Below are 11161 nucleotides of genomic sequence, written 5' to 3'. Positions count from 1 at the left end.
GTCATAAATAAATCTGGGTTTTTTTTCTACATTTACCTTGTAGTTTTTTTTATATCATCATTTCCATTTCCAAAGAAAAGAAACAATGTGATAATCTAGCATGTGGTTTCTGTTTACAATCAGCTTGATTAAGGCTTTGGGGCACAAAACTCCAGTGTGATAAGGAAAAAAGTAAATTACTCATCTGCCTTTTATTGTTCCCAGCACAAACATGTCATGGTCCCTGTGCCTCACCAGCTGATTCTGTATTAGGCAACATGTTTTCTCTCTCTCTCTCTCTCTCTCTCTCTCTCTCCTGCCGGGGCGATGCTCATTATGGGCTCCCGCCCCTGGCCCACGCACCTGCTGCCGATCTGGATAATCACAAGGCCGATTTAAGACAGCAGCACTGTGTCACTCGTCGCTGGATCGTTGAGTTATCAGCGTCAGTCGCTCAGTAGATTGTAAATAAGGATCTGTGAGTTCGTTCCGTCTGTTCGCCTCTAACTATAATCTCTGTGTACAGATCTATCCCGGACCTTTCCCAGCCTGCCTGTCATCCCGTGGACGAGTGAGTGGATGGCGTTTCCCCAGTGTGGGGAGTGAAGAGAGAGAGCCTTTGGAGGGCGTCAGATTCCCGTCTTTTCCCTCACATACCCCGGAACCCTGGACCCCCCTCCCCTCCCTCCAGCACTTTGTAAATAGCATCACCTGGTGTCGTTGTGTAAATAAAATCTGTAAATCCTGTAAGGAGTCCCGGTCTGCGCCTGAGTCCGTTAACTGAAACCTGACAAAACATACAGTAAATACACAACACTTCCTTGTTGCAAAGAGAAAAGGAGTTAAAGTTTTACTTTATATAGCTTTTCTGATAATGAGTTGTTTGATGTCTTGTATTAGTTTTGCTTCTCTGACTTTAGTCTCTGGGCAGTGGGAAGGCCTGTGTGGAGAGGGGGTTAAGGTGGAGAGGGGGTATTCTCAATGCAATCTGAAGTGATGCAATGAAAGAAAGTCATCTGACCTCGCAAAGCATTTGTTTATCATAGGTTTCTTTCTTCCTTCGGTGATCCCCATCGGTTTCCCCTATTATGTCCTTGTGTAGTCCCGCTGTGGCCTGTTTTGCCCGGTCAGTCATGTCTCCATGTTTGTTTTCCTTGTGGTCTGAGTCCAGTTTGTACAGCTCAGTCCCTGTCTCAGTGTTTATGTTTCCTATTTATTTTACTAGTCTTTGTCCCATGTCCGCTGTCTTTAGTTTTACTTCCTCTGTCTTGTCTCAGTTGGTTGTTGTCAGCTGTGTTCATCCTCTTGTTACCCTGCGTTGTGTTCGGTGTTCCTTCTTTGATTCATAGAGTAGTCAGCTCTTGGCTCCTGCTTTACTTCAGTTTGTGTATAGTAATGTTTTTGAATTGACTTCAGCATTAAAGCTATTCTCTAAGTTCATGTCTCGTCTCCAGAGTCCTGTATTTTGGTCCACACTGTGTATGTATGTAATGTACCTTATTACATGTTTTAGTTTGATTTATAACAGAAAACATTGTTTTGATTAGATATTATGCTGTGGCGGGGCGTGGCCTGTGGTACTGTGCAGGGAAGGCGGGCGCACCTGCACGGCATCCGCAATCATGCCTGCCGACCTAAGTGTTGCACTGGGTCCTGTGATTGGGGTTGTTGTTAATATTTGTGGCTGGCAGCAGCAGAGCTCCAGCCCGTTGTGAGTGTACAGCAACCGAAGAGTGGTTAATAAAGATGCAGCAAAGCACAAAAATGTCTCCGGGTCTGCAGTGGTCATTCACATATGCTTTTTATTTTAGTTTTCATGTTTATCTTATAATTTTTATTTTGTGTGAGTTTCAGCTTTCATAGATGAAAAGCTGTCCTGCTACAAGGCCTCATCTTCGCTAACTTGAAATGAACCTCTCTGCTGAAGGTACTCTGAAATTACCTGATAGATGATATGGTTTGCTGTGCTGTACAAACCATCCAAGTATTTACAAAAAGTACATGTAATTCTGTCTCTGCTTCAGTTTGTTACGGTTTGGAGGAGGACTCAAGCGCAGGACTCCGGTTCTGATGTTCACAAGAAGGGTTTATTTACAAGTCACCAGGTGTATATACAAGAATGTGCGGGGGGGTGTTATATACAGCTGAGTGGGGGGAGAAGGGGTCTCCAGGGAAGTCCAGGGGAAAGGATGTGTTCTTCAGAATATCCACTCACACGATCACAGGCTCACACTCCGACACTGCCACACGGGAATCACACGGGGAAAACTCCAGGAAGCTCTGTAGACAGGGAGACAGGGTTAAGAACGACGCACAGAGGAAAACACTCTTAACTAAACTTGCTGTAGCTTGACTTCACTAACGCGTGGTAAACAACGATCCAGCGACGAACAGCGGTCACCTCCTGGCTTAAATGCTGCTCCCCTTAATGAGACCCAGGTGTCTCATTTCCCGAGGGCGTGGGCCGAGGGCGTGAACCCACAGTGAGTTCCGCCCCGGCGAGAGAGAAGAGGAAGAGAGAGAGAAACAGAGAGGGCTGATCAGTGTGCAGCTGATCCGCCTGGCTGTGACACAGTTTTTCAAAGTGAAACTTCTACTTATCTGTTAATTGTAGTAACAAACTAATTATCTGCCAGCAATATTAGCATTAGTAGATATAAATGCCCCTCGGTAACTATGCCAGCTGCTGGTGGCCTTCCTTCTCCTTATCCAAATACAGCCATGGCAGCATGGCAGCAGCCAAGATGTCAACTTTTAACATTTCAAATACAAAGTATGTGGCGTCATGGTGGTTACCTTTATTTTCTGCTTACAGCCCATCTTCTTCTGTATATACAGTCTGTGTTCATACATGCACAGTGTTGGAATGGAGTGTTTTATTACTGTGCCTTATATTAATCTCATATTAATCAAAACTGCTATATAATCATATAGAAGTAGTGTTAATTGGACACAGCCCTGAATAATAAAGGCATTAGAATAGATGTCCTTCAGTCGTAGACTCTCGCCCGTGTTTGCCTGTATTGCAGTAGATAAGAGAGAATCATCTTGTAGTGGAAACTTACTGAAATGCTGTTCTTTAGACTAGAATAGGTTGCCCAGTAATAACACTGTCGGGTGCCCATCACCATTTTGCGATCCACGGCAACGTGTCTTGCAGGACGCATCTCCCCTCTAGAAGTATTGTGAAAGTGAAATAAAGTGTTAAATGGTTTACTGAGCAGTGTTTTGGTCTTCCAGCGGATGCCTCTGAGGAATCAAAAGAACTCGGTGAAGTGTTGATATTAAAAACTGGGGGCTTGTGACAGGATTCCAATAGGAGGCTAAGGAAGACAGATTGGGTGGTCTGGGGGTTCGACCAGCGAAGCGAACAGCGACCCAGGTCATTTCAAAATAAAGATAAGTACCACCTGTTAAATCAAAATGTGCATATTGGAGCTTATCTAAATTGTCTGTTCGCCAAGTTGATTAAATTCTCTATGTCAATTTGCGGCAGTAGACAAAGAGGCGGTGTGTGATCCAGCCCAGTGCGATAGAGAAACTAAATTGGGGTGTAATAAGCAGAGTAAACGGATTGGTTGTTACGTATGACGGCTGAAAGTAAGAGTAAGAGTAATTATCCTAGGGCGTGGTTGCTCCACTTGCTCGCGGACGCGAGGGCGAGCCCCGTGGGACGGGACTAGGGTTGCAACCTAGGAAATTGAGGACCACCGGATAGCAAAATCGAGGTGTGGCATCCTCATCACAGTTGAAGTTTGTATGAGAATAGGCTCCCCTACATGGCTGGACAGATGGGCCGCGGAAGGGCGTGAGCGAAGTCTCTGCAGCAGCGCTTCTGGGCTGTGTGTGTGTGTATGTGAAGCGCGAGAGGTTGCGTCTTGTCTCTCGATTGAAATAGAGTGGCTGAATTCACCACAGTTTATTACACTGTATGCGTGTGGGCCCAAGTTCTTTAGCCGGTTAAATTCCGAGTCAGGGATTGGGATTTCCGCTACAGTGGTTTTAGATTGTGAGTGTGTAAATTCGTTCGATAGTCTTTATGTTGCAATGGGGCTGCGTTCGTTCGGTTGATAATCTAGGTCCCAGGCAATGTTCACAGGCTATAGTGCCTCTAGACTGTCAGGAAGAGGTGGACTGGCCATCGGGCATACCCCGATGGTGATTTTGCGTTTTTTTTGGCCGATGGGTGGTTTTTTTTTTGTTTTTTGTAATGGTATAAACAATGAAAGCTGGTGGATTGGCCAGATCCTGGCAGATATGCAAAAATAACTCAGTTGTTTGGTGGTGGCTATGGCAGAGCTTCCACAGAGGCCAGCAGGTGGATGAGGGAAAGGGGAGGCAGGAGGAGGAGAGACCCGAGGCGGCCGTCTGTCCGAGTGTCAGGTGAACTGAACTTCAGGTAAGAAGTCTATCTGGGTCAGATATAAACCAAGTTTAGGTGGAGTTTATTTTTTACTTTTTACAGTCAGTTACAATAACTCATACTGCGTACTAGCTAGCATGACAGAGTTTCTATACAGCTGGGTGGGTGAGAGTAGAGTTGCCAACCGTTCTGTAAAAAATGGAATCGCCCCGTATTCAGAGAAATTATTACGCGTTTCGTATTGAGCTGAAAAGGAACACAGTTTGTCCCGGACTTCAGCTAGAATGAAAAAGACACAAAGCTGGATTTATTTTGTCTTTGCTGCACAGCTGCCTCTTCTTCTCTCATTCTCTCCCCCTCCCTCTCCTGTTGCTACTTCAATCATGAAACTGATCAATGATCAGCTGATCGGCTTTTCTCTCTTGTTTGTTTATCGCCCACTTTGCGCCAGAAAGAGGAAACCAGTGGATGTCGCGCTAAACAACAGCAGCATGTTTAAGCTTGATCAGCTGTTGTTAGAATTTATTTAATATTAATTTCTAGTATCAGCTGATGTTTGCTGGAGCCACAGCTGTAAAAGCTGCTGGTCATGATGTCAGTTTGGATATGTGGTGAGAGAGAAACATGAAGATGAAACCAGGAGATGTCCTTACTGAATCATCAGAGCTGAACAGGTGATGGAGAAACAGGTTTACCTTTTAGGTGACATGAATGAGTTGAAGGGAAGTTATTTGGTTTGATTTGATATTTGATTTGATAAGCCTTTATTAGTCCCACAAGGGGAAATTTCATAAGGCTGCCGACCTATTGCACACAATGGCGGCACCATCGTACCCTCCGACCATACATACATTACACAAAACATCACATGGGGAAGACAGGTCAGAGAGGTATAACAATGGAAAATGCACCACACGAGGAAAGATAAGGAGAAAAAAATAACTCCCCCCAGACTGAGCTCCAACAGGGAGATCAGTTTGAGAACAGAAAAAAAACACCTCTGCACATAGCACATGAAAAAAAAAAACTCTTAATACACCAAAGACACACATGACAAGCAACAGGGGTGGGTAAAGGGTGAGAGACAGCCGAATTAGACAGTACATCCGGGCCTGCGTGCGCTGGTCTCCTTGATCCCCGTCAGCATCGGAAGGGAATAATTTTTATTCAAAGGCTTTATGGCTTTTCCTATAATACCTGGTGGTCCGGTCTCTAGTCAAAATGCCTGGACCAGTTTTTTGTCCCAGTCCAGCCCTGCGGTCAGGGTTAAATTTGGGGTTGACTTGTTGAATTTGGGTCTAAAACCGTGTATTTGGGTTTTGCAGAGCGAGACGCGCTCTGTATGGTGTGTTGAGAGTGAGGGAGAAGGAAGTGTCTCCCAGAACACAGTGAAGAAGACTGACAGAAGGAGGAGGAGCGGGCAGCCCAACGAAGAGAAATTAAAGAAATATGTGATGAGCAAGGGGTGACAGATAATATGTGCCGCCCGCTAGCCAAAGTACTGCTAGAAGCTGCACAAGTTTCTGAAGAAAAGGGAAATAAATTGAGAAAGGAGATGGAAGGAGGGAATACATAGAGGAAAAGGGGAATTAGGAAACAATTTGAGGAGGAGGAGAGAAGAGCCAACCTAATGAGATGGGGAATTTGTTGCCAGGGGGTGGAGCATTGGATGAGGGAGCCAGTGGAGGAAAAAGGTAAGCAGGGTCTCCCGTCTCCACCGTCTCCCGGCTCTACCATTGTGTTCAGGAAATTTCCCAACTTTCGTGGTTATGGACGGAAGTATGGAGAAAGAGGACGACACAGTGGTGAGGCTCAACTCAGGGACCATCAACTTTGACTCTTCGCCCGGACAAAGCCACAGTGGGAATGGCCACAGGAGGGGGCCCCAAGGAGGCCTCGCAGGGAGAGGTGAGTGAAGAGGGTGAAGAACCGATTCTGTTTCAAGAACTGCACTCCAGCTCTGACACACAAGGCAGATAGAGGGCGCAGTCCAGTGCAGGAAAGGGAAGAGAGCCTGGACGTATTCAAGTATTCGAGTTGGGTACAGAATTTCAAAAGGGACAGGGGGTACCCCGGCTGTGCTCCCGGCCCCTAAGAAACTGGTAAAGAAAATAGAGGAAGATCCGGAGCGAGGGAGTCAGGAGAAGTGTCTGGAGTTTACTCCAGCGATGGCGCGAAAAATGAGAGTAAAAGATAGAGAGTGGGATGATGATTCGTGGGGTGGTTGTGTAACAGCTGCAGTGAAAGAAGATGAGAATCATGAGAAACCTAAAAATCGACTGGATTTCAGCGAGACTGAAGAACCTGAAGAGTATGAAGCATTTTATTGGCAAGGACAGAGAGAACGACGTGAGGAGGAACAGCAAGGTTGTCGTATGCGTCTGCGTAGCCAATCCAAAGAGGCAAAGGTCCACTGGGACACCGAGAGTACAGTTTTCACCTCCTGAAGATGTCCATCCATCCATCCATTCGCTTCCGCTTATCCTTTTCAGGGTCGCGGGGGGCGCTGGAGCCTATCCCAGCTGTCATAGGGCGAAAGGCGGGGTACACCCTGGACAGGTCGCCAGTCTGTCGCAGGGCTAACACATAGGGACAGACAACCATTCACACTCACATTCACTCGTACATTCACACCTAGTGACAATTTAGATTAATCAATTAACCTATCCCCACAAGCTGCATGTCTTTGGACGGTGGGAGGAAGCCGGAGTACCCGGAGAGAACCCACGCAAACACGGGGAGAACATGCAAACTCCACACAGAAAGACCCCGGCCTGATGGAGGAATTGAACTCAGGACCTTCTTGCTGTGCGGCAACAGTGCTAACCACTGCTAACCACAACAGCAAGGTTGTCGTATGCGTCTGCGTAGCCAATCCAAAGAGGCAAAGGTCCACTGGGACACCGAGAGTACAGTTTTCACCTCCTGAAGATGTCTACTTTTAAAATGAGTCCCATTATCTGATCTAATTCTTTCGGGGAAACCATGCCAAGGAAAGTAACGGTTCACCAAACACTTAATCACCGTCTTACTGTTTTCTCTCCTCGCCGGCCATGCTTCTGGCCACCCCGTCAGACTATCTACATAAACCAGCAGATATCTGAACCCCTTTGCGGACACAGCTATGTCCGTGTAATCAATTACAATCTCCTGCCCAGGTATTTGGAGCAGGGGAAACTTACCCATCTCTGGCTTCACTGTTGCCTTAGAGTTGTACTGTCCACAGATCAGGCAAGTCCTCACATGCTTCGGCACCATGTCCTTCAAATATGGGTGCCACCAATGACAGAGATTCCTCTCCATCTGTGCCACCCCCACATGTCCTAGGCCATGAGCCTCTCCGATCTACCTCTCTGCCAGACCCGCCGTTAGAACTGGTCTCCCATTGGGTCCTCTCCGTATTTCCTCCACTTTTCTGGCCCCCCTTTCTCTCCATACTGATTTCTCTTCCAGTGGGGCCTTCTCCTGCTCTTTGATGATGTCCTTCTTCTCCAATCCAGGATTTTCCTCATACTCATACCCATACTCACCATCTATTTCACTCCCGTGTATCCAGCCACCTTCTTCGCCGCCTCATCGGCTACTCTGTTTCCTCTCACTACCCATGTGTCTGAATTATGGTGACCTTTGCATTTGATGATTGCCACCTCCAAAGGTCCTTTTAGAGTATTGGACCCAGTTCTTTTTATGCTTTTACTGGACAGAGAAAATGCAGACTCAGAGTGGTCAAAGTCTTCTTCTTCTTCTCAGGATAAGCACAGTATGAGAGGTGAAACTGTGAAATTTTTAGCCAAAACCTGGCCTGTTTGTCGTTCCAATTAAGTTAACCTATCAATTTGCCGATGGACTCATCGAGGAGGTTGAGCCATGTCCATGGGCACCTGTATTAACACACTAAGACATTTATTTAATATCATTTTTATCACTACTTATTAACACGTTCATTCTGATCCCTCTGTTTTCACTTTGAAACATCTCTATTTCTCACTCGTTGCACACACAGCCACTCTCCTTCAAACCGCATGCAGACACTTTCACTTCCTGTCACAGACACACACACTCACCCAGTGCTTCTTACACACACACACACACACACCCCTCATTGCCCTGTATTTCATCAGTTTCACAACTTTTCTCAACTTTTATTACTCAATCACCCCTATGATTCATCTGAGCTTCAAGATATCTCACAACACAGATCACATTTATCCACACTACAACAAAGCCACAAGCGCCAAGGAAGGAATTTAACACCTCAGTTGACTTTTAACTATTTAACCTTTCATCCTTAGAAAACATTAGAAGCACCATGGGGGACTCGAACCGCCCGTTTTGACCGATGCCCGAGCCTCGCTCTGCTGACCACTAAGTGCGAATCGAGAGGACTTTTAACCCCTCTAAGTGGACTACACACACTGGTTATTGTCCAACAACCCAAGGAGAAAATACTTTAACCCCTCTAAGTGCACATAAATACACTGTGGACTCAATGATGCAGCCACTGGCTATTTTACCGGTCCCGAGTCGGTAAGGTTTTAGCCAACCTAGAAACCCCGGACGCCGCCGGTCCACCTAACATGTCTGCTAGGAAGTGAGGATTCCAGGACTGGAACAGAATTCACGCTTCTAGGGGTACGCCGACCCCAGTTCTAATGAATTTGTTCAGATGAATCTAGAACCATCACTGAAGACTCAAACCGCATCACAGAAGGGCTTGAATCACCAGTTTTTGATTGATGGCCGGGCCTAGCACTCTGACCACTGGGACTTGATACCGATAAAACTGTTCCCAATTACCTATCTCAGTTTCCTTTCTCTTGGCTGACGAAATAAACTTGACAATACACTCAACACATCAACTTTAAAGTTCACCCCAATATGTACAGCAATAAACATTCATCACATATTTTTCCAGACTTTTACTTTTATTCTCACAAATTACACAATATCACCACGTGCATTCACCAGAAATCTACCAAACAGACTTTATAATTTAGTTTAGTTTTCCAATTCAACACTACTGAGCCAATTTAACAGTGAAGCTCGTTAACTGAGCGAACAGATAATTTGGAATTCATCCAATATGCACACTTTGATTTAACAGGTGGTGCTTACCTTCAAATTCTTTTGGACCGGTCCTCTGTTCGCCTCATTTCACGATCCCACCTTGGGCTGAATTGTCCTCTCAGCCGTAAAAGAATCCTGGGTTTTCGGCACCAAATATTGGACCCAATTCTTTTTATTCTTTTACTGGACAGAGAAAATTCAGACTCAGAGTGGTCAAAATATTTATAATCATTTTATTCAAACGGCTTCTGGAAGAGAGATCCGCACGGTGGTAAGCATTTGCAGATCTAAAGCATTACAAGCATATCGCCTATGTTATAATCCGCTCGCTCCTCCCCTACTAAATCATCACTTGATCTATTTCAATACTACATGTCTGCCCTATAGCTGCAAAAACGTCTGCACCCTAGCTCCTCATGTTATTTTTGGCACAACTTACATGTCACACAGTTTTCGATCACAACAACTTCTTTTACCTCTGTCCTTACTTCATGTGTGTGTGTGTGTGTCTAGTTCTGCTTTTTCTGTCTGCATCTGTTTCCTGTTCTTAATATACTGCCTCTGCAGCTCTACGCAAGACTTCCTGTTCTGCACAGTTCTAGTCTGGCTGAGCTGTTTGTTTGTGAGTCAAAGCTGGCCTTCCTTTATACAGGCCTTTATTATTTAAATACATAAATCAATATAATCAGAAAATAAGCACTAAGATATATATATATATATATATATATATATATATATATATATATATATATATATATTAGGGGTGCAACGATACACAAAATTCACGGTTCGGTTCGGTTTGATACCTTGGTGTCACGGTTCGATATTTTTTCGATACAAAAAAAATGTTCATGCCTTTTTAATTTGTCATTTATTAAAATTATAAATATATATTTTAACTCAAAAGTACAGTTTTTAAATTTAACCCTAACCCTTGTGCGTGTTTTTTTATTTTGACAGCGAATGCGCACCTGCGGACCACTTATGTGCAGCCCTGGTTATTTAGCTTGTCATATTGCAGCCACAGAAATTATTTTGTCCATGAAACCATAAAGCTGCACTTTCTTTTTGCCTTATAGTCTGATTTGTCATAACTTCTCCGTTTTGTGGTAAGCTTTTCTTTGGCTGTCACTTCTTCACCCTGACCTGTCTTATTTGGCTCAGCAGAACTAAAATATATATGCTGCTGGTTTTACACACGCACTCACATAAGCTCAGCGATTCTCTGCGCGATCAACCTCTCACATGTTTAAGCTTGCTGCGGGAGATTTCACTTGTCATGTTTGCATAGTAAGCTAACGATTAATAAGACGATGTCAGAGGAATTGGTGCACAAATTATCATCACTCACAGATCAGTGCTGTCGCTCTCTATACACAGTTCGCACGATTGCAAAGTGAAAGCAAAAAAACAAGCGCAAATTCAAACGCGATTACAATATGTCACATATTGACAGTGGCTCACCGATGCCAATGACATAATTACCCAGCTACATTTCTGAAAGAATGCAAAAGCATTGACATATATTTTTCCTTCCTACAATAGCCCGACGGGCAGGGCAGAGATAGATTTTGGTAGCCCGACTGAAAAAAATCGCTAGCCCCAGGACGTCGGGCTAGCAATATTGCAAGCCCTGTATCTGATTGAGGAATCACTCATCTTTGGAAAAGAGAGTTTATTACAGAGAAATGTCTCTTTCCAAAATAAAAGCTATACTATCCGCTTCTTCTGGGCTATATTCTCAGCAGCATA

The 11161-nt window shown here is 44.8% G+C and overlaps 1 long non-coding RNA gene across 1 annotated transcript; it reads right to left on the bottom strand.

Moving 5' to 3' along the window:
• Window positions 1–1827: 1827 nt before the first annotated feature.
• LOC120715733 lies at window positions 1828–10036 on the bottom strand. The gene is made up of 3 exons (XR_005691726.1): window positions 9458–10036; window positions 2343–3153; window positions 1828–2259 (listed from the first exon to the last, which is right to left on the bottom strand). It is a non-coding gene; the product is annotated as an uncharacterized LOC120715733 (long non-coding RNA).
• Between the last annotated feature and the right edge of the window lie 1125 nt (window positions 10037–11161).

This window comes from Simochromis diagramma, unplaced genomic scaffold (genome assembly GCF_900408965.1).
Source record: "Simochromis diagramma unplaced genomic scaffold, fSimDia1.1 OVJJ01000457.1, whole genome shotgun sequence".
NCBI lineage: Eukaryota > Metazoa > Chordata > Actinopteri > Cichliformes > Cichlidae > Simochromis > Simochromis diagramma.
Note: the sequence above shows the minus strand (reverse complement) of the source record. Positions and strands in the feature narration are given on the sequence as shown.